The sequence below is a fragment of the Globicephala melas genome, chromosome 5, assembly GCF_963455315.2.
Source record: "Globicephala melas chromosome 5, mGloMel1.2, whole genome shotgun sequence".
NCBI classification, from domain to species: Eukaryota; Metazoa; Chordata; class Mammalia; order Artiodactyla; family Delphinidae; genus Globicephala; species Globicephala melas.
The window spans coordinates 32,521,155-32,536,271 of record NC_083318.1 but is presented as its reverse complement, the minus strand read 5'-3'; the positions used below and the strand labels follow the sequence as shown (position 1 = coordinate 32,536,271).

The following is a 15,117-nucleotide window of genomic DNA, read 5'->3' as shown; positions in this document are numbered from 1 at the left end:
CTGTATGTTCTTGCCTCCTTTGTGGTAAATTAGGTGCCCATATGTGCGTGGGTTTATCTCTGGGCATTCTATCCTGTTCCATTGATCTGTATTTCTGTTTTTGTGCCAGTACCATACTGTCTGGATTATGGTAGGTTTCTAGTATAGTCTGAAGTCAGGAAGCCTGATTCTTCCAGCTCCATTTTTCTTTCTCCAGGTTGCTTTAGATATTTGGGGTCTTTTGTGTTTCCATACAAATTGTGAACTTTTTTGTTCTAGTTATGTGAAAAATGCCATTGGTAATTTGATAGGGATTGCATTGAATCTATAGATTGCTTTGGATAATATAGTCATTTTCACAATGTTGTTTCTTCCAATCCATGAACATGGTATTTCTCTCCATCTGTTTGTATCATCTTTAATTTATTTTTTCAGTGTCTTATAGTTTTCTGCATACAGGTCTTTTGTCTCCTTAGGTAGGTTTATTCCTAGGTATTCTTTTTGTTGCAATGATGAATGGGAGTGTTTCCTTAATTTCTCTTTCAGATTTTTCATCATTAGTGTATAGGAATGCAAGAGATTTCTGTGCATTAATTTTGTATCCTGCTACTGTAGCAAATTCATTGATTAGCTCTAGTGGTCTTCTGGTAGCATCTTTAGGATTCTCTATGTATAGTATCATGTCATCTTCAAACAGTGACAGTTTTACATCTTCTTTTCCAATTTGGATTCCTTTTATTTCTTTTTCTTCTTTGATTGCTCTGGCTAAAACTTCCCAAACTATGTTGAATAATAGTGGTGAGAGTGGGCAACCTTGTCTTTTTCCTGATCTTAGGAAAAATGGTATCAGTTTTTCACCATTGAGAACGATGTTGGCTGTGGGTTTGTCATATATGACCTTTATTATGTTGAGGCAAGTTCCCTCTATGCCTACTTTCTGGAGGGTTTTTACCATAAATAGGTGTTGAATTTTGTCGAAAACTGTGTCTGCATCATTGAGATGATCATATGGTTTTTCTCTTTCAATTTGTTAATATGGTGTGTCACATTCATTGATTTGCATATGTTGAAGAATCCTTGCAATCCTGGGATAAATCCCACTTGATTATGGTATATGACCCTTTTAATGTGCTGTTGGATTCTGTTTGCTAGTATTTTCCTGAGGATTTTTGCAGCTATGTTCATCAGTGTTATTGGCCTGTAGTTTTCTTTTTCTGTGGCATCTTTGTCCAGTTTTGTTATCAGGGTTATGGTGGCCATAGAATGAGTTTGGGAGTGTCCCTCCCTCTGCTATATTTTGGAAGAGTTTGAGAAGGATAGGGGTTAGCTGTTCTCTAAATGTTCTATAGAATTCACCTGTGAAGCCATCTGGTCCTATGCTTTTGTTTGTTGGAAGATTTTTAATCACAGTTTCAATTTCAGTGCTTGTGATTGGTCTGTTTATATTCTCTATTTCTTCCTCATTCAGTCTCGGAAGGTTGTGCTTTTCTAAGAATTTGTCCATTTCTTCCAGGTTGTTCATTTTACTGCATATAGTTGATTGTAGTAGTCTCTCATGATCCTTTGGATTTCTGCAGTTTCAGTTGTTACTTCTTTTCCATTTCTATTCTATTGATTTGAGTCTTCTCCCTTTTTTTCTTGATAAGTCTGGCTAATGGTTTATCAATTTTGTTTATCTTCTCAAAGAACCAGCTTTTCGTTTTATTGATCTTTGCAATTGTTTCCTTCATTTCTTCTTCATTTATTTCTGATCTGATGTGATCTTTATGTTTTCTTTCCTTCTGCTAACTTTAGGGTTTTTTTGTTCTTCTTTCTCTAATTGCTTTAGGTGTAAGTTTAGGTTGTTTATTTGAGATGTTTCTTGTTTCTTGAGGTAGGATTTTATTGCTATAAACGTCCCTCTTAAAACTGCTTTTAAGACATCCCATAGGTTTTGGGTCATCGTGTTTTCACCGTCATTTGTTTCTAGGTATTTTTTGATTTCCTCTTTGATTTCTTCAGTGATCTCTTGGTTATTTAGTAGTGTATTGTTAGGCCTCCATGTGTTTGTATTTTATACAGTTTTTTTTCCTGTAATTTATATCTAGTCTCATAGCGTTGTGGTTGGAAAAGATACTTCATACGATTTCAATTTTCTTAAATTTACCAAGGTTGATTTGTGACCCAAGATATGATCTATCCTGGAGAATGTTCCATGAGCACTTGAGAAAAAAGTGTATTCTGTAGTTTTCGGATGGAATGTCCTATAAATATTAATTAAGTCCATCTTGTTTAATGTGTCATTTAAAGCCTGTGATTTCTTATTTATTTTCATTTTGGATGATCTATCTCTTCATGAAAGTGGGGTGTTAATTTCCCCTACTATGATTGTGTTACTGTCAATTTCACCTTTTATGGCTGTTAACATTTGCCTTATGTATTGAGGTGCTCCTATGTTGAGTGCATAAATATTTACAATTTTTATATCTTCTTCTTGGATTGACCCTTTGGTCATTATGTAGTGTTCTTCTTTGTCTCTTGTAATAGTCTTTATTTTATAGTGTATTTTATCTGATATGAGAATTGCTACTTCAGCTTTCTTTTGATTTCCATTTGCATGGAATATCTTTTTCCATCCCCTCACTTTCAGTCTGTATGTGTCCCTAGGTCTGAAGTAGGTCTCTTGTAGGCAACATATATACAGGTCTTGTTTTTGTATCCACTCTGCCAGTCAGTGTCTTTTGGTTGGAGCATTTAATCCATTTACATTTAAGGTAATTATTGATATGTATGTTCCTATTACCATTTTCTTAATTGTTTTGGGTTTGTTATTGTAGGTCTTTTCTTTCTCTTGTGTTTCCTGCCTAGAGAAGTTCCTTTAGCATTTTTTGTAAAGCTGGTTTGGTGGTGCTGAATTCTCTTAACTTTTGCTTGTCTGTAAAGGTTTTAATTTCGCCATCGAATCTGAATGAGATCCTTGCTGGGTAGAGTAATCTTGGTTTTAGGTTTTTCCCTTTCATCGCTTTAAATATGTCCTGCCAGTCCCTTCTAGCTTGCAGAGTTTCTGCTGAAAAATCAGCTGTTAACCTTTTGGGGATTCCCTTGTATGTTATTTGTTGCTTTTCCCTTGGTGCTTTTAATATTTTTTCTTTGTATTTAATTTTTGATAGTTTGATTAATATGTGTCTTGGTGTGTTTCTCCTTGGATTTATCCTGTATTGTACTCTCTGTGTTTCTTGGACTTGATTGACTATTTCCTTTCCCATGTTTGGGAAGTTTTTGACTATAATCTTTTCAAATATTTTCTCAGACCCTTTCTTTTTCTCTTCTGTTTCTGGGATGTCTGTAATTCGAATGTTGATGCTTGTAATGTTGCCCAGAGGTCTCTGAGACTGTCCTCAATTCTTTTCATTCTTTTTTCTTCATTCTGCTCCCTGGCAGTTATTTCCACCATTTTATGTTCTAGCTCACTACCCATTCTTCTTCCTCAGTTATTCTGTTATTGATTCCTTCTAGAGTATTTTTAATTTCAGTAATTGTGTTGTTCATCACTGTTTGTTTGCTCTTCAGTTCTTCTAGATCCTTGTTAAATGTTTCTTGTGTTTTCTCAATTCTGTTTCCGAGATTTTGGATCATCTTTACTAGCATTACTTTGAATTCTTTTTCAGGTAGGTTGCCTATTTTGTCTTCATGTATTTCGTCTTGTAGGTTTTTACCTTGCTCCTTAGTCTGTAACAAATTTTTTTGCCATTTCCTTTTTTTTTTTTTGATGGGTTGTGCTGTAGTCCTGTGTTACTAATTGTTAGGACTGAGACTTTCAGCACTGGAGTTTGTAGGCACTTGGATAGAGCTGGGTTTTGGTGCTGAGATGAGGATCTCCGGGAGGCCTCACTCCGACTGATATCCCCTGGGGTCTGAGGTTCTGTGTTAGTCCAGTGGTTCAGACTTAGAGCTCCCACCACAGGAGCTTGGGCCCAACATCTGGCCTAGGAACCAAGATCCTGCAAGCTTTGTGGTGTGGTAAAAAAAAAAAGAAGAAAGAAAGAAAAAAAGGAGCAGTACAATATCAAAGGATAAAAAACATAATAAAATTAGAAAGATAAAAAACATATTAGGAAAAATAAAACTATAATTGAAACAACTGCAACAAGGCAAAATAAAACCACAACAGAAAATAGAAAAAAAAAGGGGGGGGGCAACAAGCCAAAAGGAGAGATCACTAACAAAGTATAAAGAATAAAGTAAAATTAGAAAAATAAAGATTTATTAGCTCTAATAAATAAAAATTTATTCTAATAAATATTTATTAGATTTATTTTTTTTAATAAAAATATAAAAGAGTCAACAACTGTGAATCAAGGTAAAACAGAACCTCAATCTAAAAGAGGTAAAAAGAAAAGAAGAAAAAAAAAAGCCTTGGCTGTGGGTGTGGAGTTTAGACAGGGGGTGGACCTTAGGCAGGGGTGGGGTTTAGGGTGGGGCGGGACCTATGCGGGTGGGGGTGACGTTTGCCCGTGGGATGGGGCATCTGCTTAGGACCTGCCCCGAAGGGGAGAGGCAGCACTTCGAAAGGAGGGCTTCTGTGGTGTGCACTTCTGGAGTTTGGACATAGGGCCCTGGGTGAGGGTGTGTGGGTGGGCCTTAGGCCCAGCTCATTGGAGGGGGTCTCTGAGTATAGAGGTAGGGCCCCGGGTGTGGGTGTAGTGGCAGGGCTTGGGTTTTGTGTGGCAGGAGGGAGACTCCGAGGGCAGAGAATGACGCCGGGGAACCCAACAAGCTCCCTGGTGCCTAAGTGGACAGGGAAGGCACTGGCCCCGTTCCCTTTTGTTCCTTCACACCCCTCCCTCACCGTCTCCCCTAGGGTCTCCCCTGTCCCTGCTGGACCCCTAACCGTGCGTGGGTCCCTCTGGGTGTAGGAACTCCTCCCCTCCCCCAGCCACCCCTCAGGGGTGCCCTCCAGGAGGTCCAGCCTTTACTTTGACTCCTCCCCTTCCCTCCCTCCCACTTCCTCAGGACCTGCACGGCTGGAGGATCCTCGGTGGGCAGAGGATCAGGCCCGGGATCTCAGCAGGTTCCTGGGGGCCCGAGTGGGCAGGGGAAACCTGGCCACGCTCCCTTTTGATCCTTTTCCCTCCCACTGGTTCCCCAATTTCCCGCTTCGGGCATGGGATCCCTTCCGCCCCCCTCCCCCCACAGCTGCCCCTCGGGGGCGCTGGTCCTGTTCCACCTCTGCTTCTCCTCCCCCTTCACTCCCCCAACGCCCCATGCCCTACCCCCTCGCTGGGGGTTCCTTCCGTTCCCTTAGGTGTCCGTGGTCCCCCACGGTGCCTGGTAGGTGCCCTAGTTGTGAGGAGACGCGAGTTCCATGTCCTCCTAGTGTGCCATCTTGACTCCACCCCCCTTGGTTATAATTATTTAAGTTGAAAAATTGTAAGACTTATTTAAGAAGGGTTAGTTTATAGGGAAACTTTACAAATAAGAATAAAAAGTAACTTTAAAACCTAACTCTCGTGCTGCATTTTTATAAGGAAAAATTTCTGACTTCTCCTTTGGGTCTTGCCTTTTTGAAAAATTAAAACTTAACACAGTGGCTTCATTGCCTTGACTAGTTATGTCAATGGAGAATAGCTATTCAGGATGGGAAAGTAAAATCACATTGAAGGACATACTCAGTTCAGTATACAGCACCTATGCCTGCACCAGTAATGATATATCTCAAAATATTTTTGCAGCATATGTTATCAAATTATTCTTCAGTGTCACATGAATTACCCCCTTCTCTCTAAAAATGCGCTTTCCCCCCCCAAAAAATGAGCATGGGAAATAGTCATCCTTCACTGGCATGGGTTTTGACAAGAATTTTCATTATTATAGTCAACAAATATTTGTTGAGAACCTGTTCTGAGCTGGAAATACAGATGGAAAACTAATTATGTTTTTATTTTAACTGAATGATACTAAGCTAAACCCTGCTGGTAGATTGAGGGGCACAGAGAAGACATAGTGGGGGATGTACTGAAGCTCTCAGATTCCAAGGTCTGAATAAATTCAGAATATTCAAGCTTTAACAGTACCACCTAAAGCAGCTACCCAAAATGCCTAATTCAACTCACAGCAACAAAAATTTATTAATTCTTCAAAAGAAAAAGTGAATGGTTTTTTGCCTGATGTTCATAAAGTTTCACAGTGGGTTTTTTGTTCGTTTTGTTCTGTTTTGATTTGTTTTATAGGTCAAGGAATGTGTTTGGGATTTTTCAGACAGAGTGGCAGTTCTCCAGTCTTTAATTCTCTGTTTTGAAATAAGAAAATTGCCTCCATATTACTATCAAACACGGAGCAAGATCATCTCTGTGTTGATAGAAATAGTTACTCAGCAAAGGTCGCACCTGCCTGAAACCACTGTGCAGGTATCTGAAAGGGCACTCACTCGGGGCTGAGGAAGCCCCAGCCATCCTCCCATTAGCCAGATCATCAGCCTGCTCCCAGAGGGAGCTTTCTTCCTCGAAGAAACAGGCCTAATGTTTTCTAGTTGGAACACTTCACAGAGAGCCAGGGCTTCTGGCTTCTATTCCCAGCTGCACCATCAGATCATAGAGTGACACGTCTCTGTGGCGATGTGGAGATGGTTACCCTTGTGCAGGGAAGGGTTAGGATTCATGGTAAATGTTTACTGTGAGCATCTTGCCTGAAAGGTGTTGCATGCTCTTTGAGAGAGGAAGGTTACTGCATGATGTCATTGCTTCCAACAGATGCTCAGGTGTTAAAAAAAAAAGAAGGGAGGTTAACGAAAGCAATACTGTTGTCTTGGAGGGTGTTTCAGGGATTGTAGGAGGGATGCACAGATAAGTAGGTGGCAAGTTGTTTTCCTACCATAGAGCACAACTTTTGCATCATGTCACTCTGACAAGTGGAATTTAAAAGATATTTCCAGCAAGGTGTACACTGGAAATGTTTGATGAAAGAACATAGGGAAGTGACTGGGGACCAGGAAATATGGACTTGATTTGAACCTTTGGATGAAAATCCTCTTTTCTGGTTTGTTTTCATGACTTGTAGTATTACAGTGATGACATTTGCATTCTCCAGCTCAGGATTAGCTAGAGAGGAAGTAAGGGCTCAATTGCTTTAGTGAGCACATAAACCATGACCTCTCCTGGAAGATAATTGTAATTAAGGGATAGTAAACCCTCAGTCTATTTTCTTCTCAACATGGGTAACAGAATTATACACAATTGTGACATTTGCCTGAATACGAAGAGGAAATTTTTCTTCATCATCCTCTGCATTCTGGTTTTGGGTTGAAAGAAATCATAATTTTCACATGGTGATGTCAGATCCATTCCCACAACAGAGATTAGACAATACCACAAACACAGATTTATGGTTTCATAGGAGAAGTCTCCTGTTTTCAAACATTTATCTTTAACAATAGGCTACTGGCAGGGAGGGAAGGCCACCAGTTGCATATGAAAGGTGTGGTATTCTGTTGTCAGTGATGAACACAGACACTGGTTGCTTCTGTTGTCCCTGCTCCCACTCATGACCCCCATTTCTCCAGCATATTTAACATCAGCCATTATAGAGTTAGCACACAGAAGATCAGTGGCATCACAGCTCATTTACGTAAGAGAATTATCAAACGTTCATCACTGTCAACAGTAAAAATATGATAAAATACCTTCTGTTTCTATCAAGGTAATTTCTATTTTCAAGGACTAAAGGAATCTTTTAAAAAATATTCAGTAGTTGAGGAAGCTGAAAGAAAACATTACTTGACTTTCCTCCTCTTTAAAAAGATGATGACTAAAACACCAAAACTTCTTCTAGGTTTAAAATTATTCCATTTTACAATTTTTTAACTTCGTAAAAGTTTCAGATTCTCTAATAGTATCATGACGCTGCACTTAGTAATTTCAGAATAATTACTTAAAAAAAAAAACTACTGCCCCCATCTTAGCATTTTATGGCCATTTATTGCTTTTTCCTTTGTTTCTTTAAATACTGTCTTGTTCCAGAAAAGACTTAAAGGGATTTGTAAGTATGTTCACAGTATAGTAAGATGAAATAAATATGTGATAAAAGTAAGGCAGAGAAAAACTAAGGGATGCAGTTAGAGTGAGGATAGTGTTAACACTTACATAAAGTTCACTCCATTTCCCAGAGATGAGTGATTTGGATCTCCACTTTCCAAAACCCAAATGAAATGGGGAAATAGTGCCAATTATAGATTTTATTTTCCCTAAAGCAGTAGTTCTCAAAATGTCATCTGAGTACACCTAAGTGTCCCTTAGATCCTTCAGGGGCTGCAAAGTGAAATTATTTTCATAATAAAACAAAAACATTATTTGCCTTTTCTATCTTATTCTCTCTTGATCACATGGTGGAATTTTTTCCAAAGACCACATGACCATCATTCTGATGGTGCCATTACTTTTAAGGCTAATGGAATGTGTGCTTGTATATGCTTGCATTTTTAAATTTTTTGTTTCAATTCCTAATGTGGTAGATATTCATAGATACATTCCACATAAACAAAAGCACTTTGGGGGCCTCAATCATTTTTAAGAGTGTGAAAGAGTCCTCTTCTAAAATATGAACAACTTTGTTTCTTTTCACTTTCCTTATATTAAAACCTGAAAATTGTCATTCACAGAAATTTAATATTAGTTATTCTATCTGATCATGGGCAAATGAATAACTTTCTATCTGATCATGGGCAAATGAATAACTTTCAGGTTATTTATGATGTACTGTAATCATCAGGAGAGCAGTGGATCTTATTGGCCTCTTTTTTTTTTTTTTTTTTTTTGCAGTACGCGGGCCTCTCCCTGTTGTGGCCTCTCCCGTTGCGGAGCACAGGCTCCGGATGCGCAGGCTCAGCGGCCATGGCTCACGCGGCATGTGGGATCTTCCCGGACCAGGGCACGAACCCGTGTCCCCTGCATCGGCAGGCGGACTCTCAACCACTGCGCCACCAGGAAAGCCCTGGCCTCTTATTTTGAGGGTATTGGTCAAAGCTCCTTTGAGGAACTGATGAAAGCCATGAACCCTCTCAACTAAATACAACAACAGAAACACAGAATTTTAATGTCTTCAAATTGCTTTAAAATACAGTTTTAAGGTAAATTTGGGTAATAAGATACAGAGAAGCTTAATGAATAGTGGTTCCTTTTTATCCTCTCTCTTGTCATCTTTGTTTCTCCCCAGAGTATAAATTAAGGTAAAGTATTTCTAGTTATACTGTAACTCATTCTACACCAGAAAGGAATATTGTTTCTGGTCATGTTGATGAATGGAAGGTTTTATAAGCTCAGCTTTCCTTCCTTCGATCCTAAAAATAATAACCTCAACTACATAGCATAAATCTATTTCCTTGGAATATTCTGATAATCTCAAAAATAGAAATGCTGAAATCTCATAGATTTAAAAACCTTGGCTACATGCAGCTAGGTGAGCTGATATAGGACTGTAGAGACTCTCATTAGGACTGTTTACTTCCAACTACAGCTTCTGAATTTGCTAGCATGTATTTATTGAGTGCCTCCCATAATATAGACCTGGGCACTATAGGGACTGTTTTAGTACAGTATGACATTTGGCTGAGACTCAACTAATGCATAAGATGTAATTCATTTATGAATAGACATTTTTTTATGTGGCAGATAGTGTAACATGATCAAGCAGAATGGTTAAAAAGAATGTTTCTAAATTCAGAAATCTTGGTGGGTGATAACATTTATTGGCTGTATGACTTGAGCAAATACTTTAATCTGGTCTGTTGAACTGGCATAAAGAGCGTTCCTGATACATAGAGTTATTGTGAGAATTAAATTTAGTAATGCATATAAAGTACAGAGGAGTGTGTGTCATATAACAAGTGCTCAATAAATGTTATTACAGAAAGTGCTGTGCGATGTGATGCAATGAAAAACGCAATATGAATTTGGAGAAGGAAAGGATCACCAGAGGTCAGAAGGGTCTAAGGGAGAGTTCATGAAAGAGGTAAGACTTCAGCTGTGGGGCTACTAAGTGGAGTGGGGAGTTATAAAGTTCTTGGTGCACCATAAATTTAAAATCTAATGGAGGAGAGAGGATCAGCCCCAATACGTATAAGCACAAGTGTCAGAAACATGGAAAGAATGCTTAGGTCTCTAGAGATATACATAGAAGTGCTAAAACACAGGCAAGTGAAAAGGATAAAGAGTGGGTGTGAGTTATTAAAATGACTGGAATACAGCTAAGTATATTGCACCACTTATGGGACCATACTATTCCATTCATCCCTCCCAAATTAAATTTCACTTTTCTCGTAGGAATCTTTTGTGGTTAATGGTTCCAAAGGGAGGAGTTATCTTTTATTTTATTTATTTCTGAGCAAACACACCTTATACACACACAAAATACACCCACATGCACACCCACACCACAAAAACGAAGCACCAGAACTCTATGTGCCTTTTAGACATTTATACTTTTTGTCTCTTCATTCAACAAATTTTAAAAAATATGGAAGGAATTTTGGAAAAGGCTCACAAGTACCTGTTAATGGGAACAGATATTTCTGTAGAAAATTTTCAAGGCTATTCTAAAGTAATGGCTTTGCCGATTTTTTTAATGGTCATGATGTATCCTGGCTTTGTTAGTACACTTTTCCTGATTAAGAGCCCCCATTACTCTAATTAAAATGACACCATCTGGTTTTAATACTGCACAGTAACTCTTCTACTCCTTAATCCCAGGGCTGGAACAACATTCAGTCTGGACCAAGCAGAGGTTATGCGGTATTAGTTTACTTGCTGTTATAATTTATGGATTTGTTGGTGGAGGATCCTGAGAGATAGTGGTGCTGGAGATTTTTAAAAGTAGGTAGAGGATCCAGAAGAAAGAACAACATACTAGAGTTGTGTGCATACATGCTAGATTCTTTCAAAATGGATACTTCAGGTTCTAGAGAGAAGACCTTTTTGAAGAGATAGCATTGAATGGACCTCTATGAAGTAAGGCAGCAAGCCATGTGAACTTCAGGTGAGAGTGTGGCTATGGAAACTACACTAGGCAAAAGGACTGAAGGAATGGTGGGTTTGATGAGAACAACCTTGGTGAGTTCAAGGAATAGGATAAAACAATAAGCTTGGCTGGAGTGGAGTGCGAGAAGGGGAGAGAGATGGGAGACAAGGTCAAGAAGATAGGCAGAGGCCAGACCATGTTGGATTTAGAGGCTCTTCTGAGGGTAATGAGAGACTGGAGTATTTGTAGCAGAGAAATGTGTGATATTTCATTTTTTTTCTAAATATACAACAAGAAAAGATCCCAAGCTCAATTTAAAAAATAGCAACTGATACGCAGATGTGGGAGTGGTGGGAATTGAAAAGAGTAAGACTCCAGCTCCCCTAGGCTGTAATCAATTGCTGCTAGGCAGAAATGCAGGCCCAGCATTTTCCTATAGTTCAGGGTGTTTATGCTTTGTTTTGTTTTTCAGGAGAATCTAGAAGTCCAGATTTTTTTGGCAGGGAGGGCGGTGGGTGGAGATAATGTAGTTTTTATTTTATACTACTATTGCTTTAATATTTTTACACAAAAAATTACTTGTAAAGGCACAGCGTATGAATAATGAATACTCCTTTTACATACCATTAGCAATTAGGTTTTCAGATAAGTTAGCTGTCATATTGAAAAGAGCACAGGTATCAGATTATGGGATGCTAAGCAGATAAGAATAAATGCTGGACACATCTTCAAAAAACATTAGTGATTCAGCGGGTTGTCCTGGAAACATAAGGAGTAACAGAGTGAAAGAGGAAGGAAACAACCCTAACCAACAAGGACCTACTGTATAGCACAGGGAACTCTGCTCAGTATTTTGTAATAACCTAAATGGGAAAATAACCTAAAAAAAATAGATTCACGTATATGTATAACTGAATCACTTTGCTGTACGCCTGAAACTAACACAACATTGTTAATCAATTATACCACAATATAAAATTTTACAAAGGTATGTTTAATTAAAAAGTCAAGCTGTATCACATGTAGATGGAGTGAGAATTCTGCAAAAAGTTTTTTAAAAATTAAATTGATGGGGGCTTCCCTGGTGGCGCAGTGGTTGAGAGTCCGCCTGCCGATGCAGGGCACACGGGTTCGTGCCCTGGTCCGGGAAGATCCCACATGCCGCAGAGCGACTTGGGCCCGTGAGCCATGGCCGCTGAGCCTGCGCGTCCAGAGCCTGTGCTCAGCAATGGGAGAGGCCCGCGTACCGCAAAAAAAAAAAAAAAAATTAAATTTATGTATAATGTGCTAGAAGTCCAGGTCTTTATGTAAAAACTTTCTATTTTCTAAATGCTAGCAAATAATACACATTTTCCTAAAATCAGTATACAAGCCAGTGTGCTAGATACAAGTGGTTAGTAGACAACAGTAAACAAACTTGGAAGCCAAATGAAGCCCTGGCCTTGATGATTCACCATCTTTATGATGTTACTTCTTAGCTTTAATAGACTATGAGGGAGAACAGTGAAAAGGAAAAGCAGATTAACATTTAGACCTAGGTCAGGTGTCAGTCAGGGTCCTGGCAGGAAGCAGGTGGCAGACAGAGACAGGTCATTGAGTAGAGATTGATGAAGTACTATTTATAATAGTGTGGGCAGTGTTAGGAAAAAGCAACAAGGAACGTTAATGTGCTCAGGGCTAGGATCAGCATGAGTCAACATCGCTATGCCTGAAGGAGTCGTTCTTGAAACCTGGAGAGGAGTTAGGAAAAGGATGCTCATCCCTGCCTGTGGCTTTTGGTTGAGGAATACAGCCACTACCAGACTCTGCCACGTCAGGGCAAGAGCCAAGAGGAGATATATGAGCCTCCTATTCTCATTCCCAGACCTTCCTCAGGTGTCTCCCAATGGCCAAACCCAGAAAGGAGCTAGAGATTTAGGGAGCCCACTGACTGCAGTTGATGTTGGTCAATCTTGTGGGACACAGGAGGACCAAGACCATCTAGCAGAGTCAGGCACTGCTTTTAAAAAGTGATTTCAAGTACTTTACAACCTTTGATAATTATCAATCCAATAAGCAATAAAGAGCTTGCCAGCTTAAGATATTTTTGAAGTTGTGGCTTCTTTGAAGACTAGCCAATTGTGGTCATTATACACAGTCTTTTATTACCTGACCCTGATTCTTCAAGTTTTTGCTTTTATTCGAGGAAAGAAATGCTTCTCAAGAGTAAGCATTTCATATTCTGGTGAAAATTACTCATCCAGCCCAGGGTTTTTAAGAAAACAAAATCTGAATTCACAGTCAGCCTTACTTTCCTATTTAAGGAGCCAAACGTAATGAATGAATGAATGAATGGAGGGAGGAAGGGAGGGAGTGAAGGCAGGCATCTGTGAAGCACTGTTTATAATACAAGAAATCACCATTCTCCCAGAAGCTGTTAAATTCTCTAGGCCACACTAGGCAAAGAAACAAAAAACTGTAGTAATATTTTAAAAGAATACATAAAAGAACCTGGCCCACAAGTAAAGCACAGGTGTCAAGTCAAAGCGTATTGGAAATAGTTTGGGCAGATCACCTTCACTTCCTCTAGCCCCCAACCCAGTGACGTTGGCAAGTCATTTGGTTCAGTTTGTATTTCCATTTCCCTGACAGATGATTAGACCTTCTTTGAATATATGCAGTCAAAGACTGATTAACACATTTGTATCATGTTTAGTAATTCTGTATATTATCTAAATAGAGATAATGTTTTGGTATAAGGGAAATAGAGTATAAGCTCAGTGGAATCTTAAACTGAGTTTTTTACAAAATAGCAATATGTTCAAAGAAGTGATGATTAATTTTCTGATATGAATTATGTTTCACAGCAGAATGTGAGGTGAGGTGGGATGGAGATTCAATCACTATTTTAATGTGTTAGTCATACCAAAGCTAATTTCAGCCATATATTCTCCAAATCCTGCTTTGAAAAATCCCATTCCTGCTTTCCATTCTTATGGTGAAATTTTGAACATTTAAATTACCTTTCAGTTGTCCACCTATCAAATGATAGATCATTTATTTGTAAACTTTATAAACTGTTACATAGCCATAAGCTGTTCTTGGTGACATTGTCCAAAATACTAGACAGATTTGTCCCCTGAAGAGAAGTCAGTGGGAAGGAATGTCTGCTGGGGAGAAAATGATATATTCTCCAATTAGCCCAAATTCCAGCACTGACTACTATGATTTCAGGGGACATAAGGAAGCTGCTTTAGGAAGTACCCAGCAAATCTTGGAGTGAAGAAATGGTTATGAAAGACATCCTTTAGCATCAGCGCTGATACTTAAGAGCTCTGTGACAGTAGGCAAGCCACAGAACCCCCCATAATCCTGAAGGGGTCATTATTTCCAAATGGAGGCAGCACAGGCTCATTGATAAGAGTGCAGAGTCTGGCATCAGAGAGTCAGAGTCTCAAATCTTGGTTCCACCCCTCTTTGCTGTAGAGTGGTTGCACACTACAACCACTGTGACGATGGAGACACATCACTAATCCAGAGCCTGATCCATACTCAACATTCAGAAGAGACCGGAGTTGCAAGCATATTGCAAGGAATCAAGCGTAGTAACACGTGATGACATTTCTGAAGCAAAGTAAGAAGTGCTACGTAAATAATAACGATTTTTATCATCACTATCGTTTATGTTTCCTATGGGAGAATCCTTATGAACGCTCTTCTTTGCCAATTGACGATGAGATAATAGCTGGATTCTCAGTAAGATGACCCGAAGCATCAGAAAGGAATGTTAGACTAGCACAATGTTCTTTTTGGGTAGTCTCTTCAAATCATTGTTTTTTCTGTGAAGGCCCCACCCATAACAGCCAGTTTTCACCCAGTCAGTCCTTCTCTTCAGGTGCTCCTTTGACTTGTTTCAAGGCTACCAAAACAAAAGTTTTTCCAAGGAAAGTTCACATATCTCCTGCTCCCTGAACATTTTCTTGAATTGCCTCTGCCTGTCTCTTTCTTCCATGTGGTCACTCTCTTCAGCCTATCCCACTCTTAACACTGAGTAGGTTTTTTCCCTGGTTTTTCCCTGTTAAATAACAGATACCCACTCTGGTCTGTAACCTTAAAACAGTGTTTTGAGCGACTTCACACTCATTTACGAAATAAATACTGTTTTCAAGGGTT

At 39.1% G+C, this 15,117-nt stretch overlaps 1 long non-coding RNA gene across 2 annotated transcripts in view; it reads left to right on the top strand.

The window, feature by feature from the left end:
- The window catches only part of LOC115857240 (uncharacterized), a 341,441-nt gene that overhangs the window by 264,746 nt on the left and 61,578 nt on the right, over positions 1–15,117 (top strand). For both annotated transcript variants that reach the window (XR_009563954.1, XR_009563953.1), the window contains exons 3-4: positions 8,772–9,079; positions 9,859–9,960. This is a non-coding gene — a long non-coding RNA (uncharacterized lncRNA). The remainder of the gene's footprint in view (positions 1–8,771; positions 9,080–9,858; positions 9,961–15,117) is intronic.